Source organism: Echinops telfairi, unplaced genomic scaffold (genome assembly GCF_000313985.2).
Source record: "Echinops telfairi isolate 266 unplaced genomic scaffold, ASM31398v2 ScPeMD7_14;HRSCAF=57, whole genome shotgun sequence".
Classification (NCBI taxonomy): Eukaryota; Metazoa; Chordata; class Mammalia; order Afrosoricida; family Tenrecidae; genus Echinops; species Echinops telfairi.
The window spans coordinates 8,293,566-8,298,428 of NW_022103911.1; the positions used below are offsets into that span (position 1 = coordinate 8,293,566).

A 4,863-nucleotide genomic window follows, 5' to 3' on the forward strand; every position below is an offset into this window, starting at 1 on the left:
AGGGTGAGCCTCATAGAATGCCAGGTTAATAGAACAAAGCATTCTTGCATTGAGCGAAAACTTGAGTAGAGTTCAACGTTTGTCCACTTCTTCAATATTTTTCCACATAAGTATATGTACGTAGTATATATACATAGGCCACTACCTCCATTTTAATGAATTAATATATTTACATATGTACACAACTATCTGTCTACCTCTATCAATGAGTAGCAATATTTTCTTACTCTAATTTTGAAGGTCTAGTGTTTAAATTGCTCACTAAGGATACATTTTTCTTTTCTTTCTTTTTTTGCGTTTCAGATATTTTTTATTTCTTCAAATTTATTTATTTATTAGGAGTGACTGAAATAAAAAAATAGAATTGAGTCCCATTATCATCATGATCATCATGGAAATGGCTTTAAGAGAAAACTGGTCAGATGAATATTATTGCTTCCCATTTTCAACCAGTAGGTAGTTGCCTTTGATCTAGACAGCCAACCGTCTGCCAAGAATGCTTGAGATGTTATATAATACAACATGCCCATTCACGGGGAAACCCACTTGGAAATAACTTATGTGTACTTCTTGATTTCATCGTACAAGACCAGCACAAAGGCACCACCCATGCCTCTGAGCATCTTGAACCAGGCGCCCTTGAAGAATGCTTTGCTCCCTTCATCCCGAGCGGTCTTCCTCCAGCAGTCCAGCGTGCCGGTGGACATGATATCGGTTCCTTTGGGCCCCAACTGCATCATCATTCGGCGACGAACGGTGTCAAATGGGTAGGAAGTCACCTAGCCACGGCTGTGACGGACTGTGCAATCATCCAGCTGACAAAGATGTGGGTGTTCTTGGGATCCGGAAGCGTTCCCTTTGCGGTGTCATAGATGCCGAAATAGGCAGCCCGGTAGATGATCATCCATCCCCTGCACAGACACGTGGAAACCCTGGGATAGGCCCCTCATCCCATCAGACTTGGAGATCTGAACCAGGCAGTCACCGAGGCCTTTGAGCTCCTGTTCGGCGCTGGTACGGGCAAAATCAAGAGGGTACACAAAGCACAAAGATGTGGACCCCACAGCACCGCCTGATGCCAGGTTCCCTGCAAAGTAGTGCCAGAACTGGGTCCACTTGTCCACACCACCCAGGAAGATCTGCTTGTATGTATCTTTGAAGGCAAAGTTGAGAGCCTGGTGGAGAAGTATCGGATGACATTGGCCAGGTTACCACGCCAGAAGGACAGGACTCCCTGCTCCTTGGGGATACGAACCACGAAGAGGATGATGCCCTTGTACGGCTTATCTGCGGTGATTTGCTTGCTGGCATGCTGCACCTGCAGCAGCGGCTTGACGCGTTCGATGGGCGCTACCACCGTCCACTCCACCTGCCAAGAAGTCCTTGGCGAAGGACACAGCGGCATCTGTCATGTTGAAAGAGAATGAGGCGGCGGGCGACCGCTCAGATGGAACAGGAACCGACTTTGAGTCAGGGGCTCTGGGAAGAATGCATTTTTCAAATGAGAATATTTGTGGGTGGCTGTGGCATAGTTGAATTACTTGTATGGCTCTTCTCTTCATAGTCCCACCAAATGACTGAGTGGAAGCATGAAAAAAGGATGAGGGAATCTCTCATAGGTCAATTTTACTGTTCCATTGGGTATAAACTGAGCCACCTACGGAGCAGAGACGGGGAATCTCAGGATCATAGACAGAAGAATCACGAGTGGAGTGATTCTGAGACTCCCGTACAGAGAAGTGGTGACAGCAACAGAGTTAACAGCCTGGAGACCGTGAGACTGAGTGACAGTGTTCTAGGCCCACACATGAGTGTTGCTGAATGCCTTTCGACAGGGTTGGCTTGTAGGGTATAATGGACTTTAGACATTTATCAGTATTAAAGGAGCATCATCATATTTGGGCATGACAGAGGTCAAGGGGCCACATGGTTGAGGACCAGACAGATGGGCCAGAATAGGTGATGTACACAAAAGACCTCCATCCTGAACATATTTTTATCCCAACTTGCTACCTTCCAGAATGAGCTCCATAGCTAGGAGTATTGTATCGGCTGTAAGTTCTGCATGGCCATTGCAATATATGATTACATCCAACAGAAAAGTAGGGTGCCTTGAGAGCCGTGGCTCATCAGAATCAGATTAGAGGGTGGAAGCCTATTTGACCACTGTCTCATAGAGTGGTCTTGGGTGGGTGTGGAGCTGGATTCTCCTTCTCTCTTGTATAACTGGAGGAGGTCAGGTTATGAACGCCCTGCCATTCTTTCTGTGAGTTTATGGTCTTTGACTAAAAAGTTGAAATGACATGTCATATAGAAATTAATTTATCTTGAGTATGGATGTACACTGATTATGAACCAGACATTAGCCACAAAACAAGGAATTGTCAATTAGCATGCTCCATTTGAAAAATGCATGTGTTCTTTAATCAAATGTGAGTACTTATGGCTAAAGCAGCTACTCCTTCTTCCCATATTATTCAGTCACAGCCGTAGTTCTCACTGCATCTTCACAGTGCGATCAGAGTCTGCACCTCATTATACACAGCATTCAACCTCAGTGCCCCTGCTCATGCTCATGGTGACAATGGCCTTGAGCTTTCCCTGGGGCTATAAGAACACTTTTCTTTTCCTTTACACACTCCTCAAAGGGGACCATTCTCTCCGTAATCACCCTATAGGGTTTTAGCTGTTGCTGAAGAGCCATTTCCTCCTCATAGCTCCATAGGGTTTCCAAAGCTGTAAATCTTTATGTAATCAGGCAGCTGCAGCTATTTTTCTATGGAGGAGATGGTGGGTTAGAAATGCTGACCTTATCCTTAGCAGCGGAGAGCTTAACCACTGGGCTGCCAGAGTGCTTAAAAGTCTCAGCAGGGCCCTCCGCCCCCGACCCCACACTATGCCACCTCCCCAACCAAATAGCCATTTAGAATGTTTTCTAGGGAAACCAGAATTCTTGCCTTTTTTTTTTTTTAATATGCTTTTCATTATCCTCTTTTTATTGCCTCTTTTAAGACTGCAAGGATCCCTGGTGGCACAAGCCCTGGTGGTGGATGAAGTGTTGAACTGCTAATTGCATTGTATGATCCATAGCTCAGACTCACCAGCCGCTGTGAGGGAGAGGGATGAGAGAGTTTCCGTAAAGATTCATAGTCACAGAAACCACATAGCACAGTTCTATTCTGTCCTGTAGGTCTCTAAGCGTCAAAATCCATTTCAGGCCAGCAAATGGATTTTCAGTAAGCACTTTAGAGAGCTTGCTTACTAATGGAGAATATAAATCTATAGTAATTCAACATATGTAATGTAGTCAATCCTCCATCAGTTCTTTGCATTGCTGCAATCATAATGATCTTCATGACAAAGTGTCATTTCTATTATCTTTAACAGTCTAGAAATTGGAAGTGCTATTTTATTGGAGCTTCTTCTGGTTTAGGGGTTTTGCCAGTGAGACTCACATTTTAAAGTTTGCTGTTTATTTCTAAATAAATCACCAGTAGATACTGCTTCTGTGATCTCATAATAATTGGTAGCTACAAATAGTTTAAATTTCCAAAGTTTTTTCTTCTTCTCCCTGATCAGGATGATTCCAAACACAGTCACTTTTGAAAACACCAAGACTTTTTCTAGAACTGTAACTCTCCAGGTTGGGCTGTTTGTGTCATCACAGTTTCCTGGAGATGGCAGCAAAGTACACAGAAGGAAGAGAGCCAGCCACAACCCTAAATCAGCAGTGAGATTAACCGTGCCGTCCTGTGGATAACTCCAACAAAATGCCCCGTCCTTTCCCACTCTCAAATCGCAGGGCAGGCCAATCGAGAGTTGATGCCTGTATTCATTTGATTTTTAATTATATTGTGTAGTTTCCAAAAAATAAACGTGTGCTTTTATTGTATTCCGCAGCTTCTAGTTTAGACCTCCCCTGTGCTCCAATCCAAGACTTTTTTGACTCCCTGATTATTTGTTGCCCTTACTTCTTCAGGGGAAAAAGTATTAAGAGCGCTTCAGAACCCCAAATCCTTTATTATATGCACCAATCCACAACATTTGTTATTCTTACTTCATTTTCATATAGCTATTTCCAATTTGTAGCACACAGCATTTCAATCCCTCTGGGTTGTCAGATTTTCAGAATCTATAATGGGATGATTAACTGGCAAGGCGAGGCACAGGCTAATAACAGATTGCAAAGGACATCATATTAGACATTGTAAAAGCCCTCTTTATTCGAAAGTATACATCCAATAATGCCCCAACAGACATGAGTAATGAGCATTGTACCCAGAATAACAGGAACCCTATCACTTTGGAATTCGGGCAGAAATGTTATTAAAATGAAAAAGAGAACTTCTTTCTATTGAATTGCAAGTGTTGGTTTCAATGCTAAACTTGTTTGTCAAAATGCAATAGCCTGGAATCAGTAAAAGCTTATATAAGACCAAAATATTTCACAAGCTGGTTGACTACTATAAGAAATTTTGCTTTAGAGGAAGTTAAATGGAAATTTTGTTGTTGTTGTTGTTTAATTTAAAGATCCTGTATTTTCCAGCTAAAGTGAATAATCATCTCTTGAGAGTATCTTTGAAGTAAATTTTACTTTTAAGATGAGACATGAAAGAACAACCTTGGTGATGACTGAAGATATTTTAACATCAGTCCTTGAACATAGAGCTCAAAAAAAGAAGGCTATTTACCTTCCCAGTTAATGGGTAAGTAAAAATAAATTAATCACAATGTTAGTTTTGGTCAGACTGTTTAGCTACTGCAATACATTTGGTACAAAGAAGATTTATTTTTCTTAAGTGGAAACCCCCCCAGAAGCGTTATTCATTTTTTGGGGGTGGGGAAAGGAGCAGAAGGGTAATA

The 4,863-nt window shown here is 42.3% G+C and overlaps 1 pseudogene; it reads right to left on the reverse strand.

Moving 5' to 3' along the window:
- Positions 1-557: 557 nt before the first annotated feature.
- LOC101663853 lies at positions 558-1,412 on the reverse strand (annotated as a pseudogene).
- Between the last annotated feature and the right edge of the window lie 3,451 nt (positions 1,413-4,863).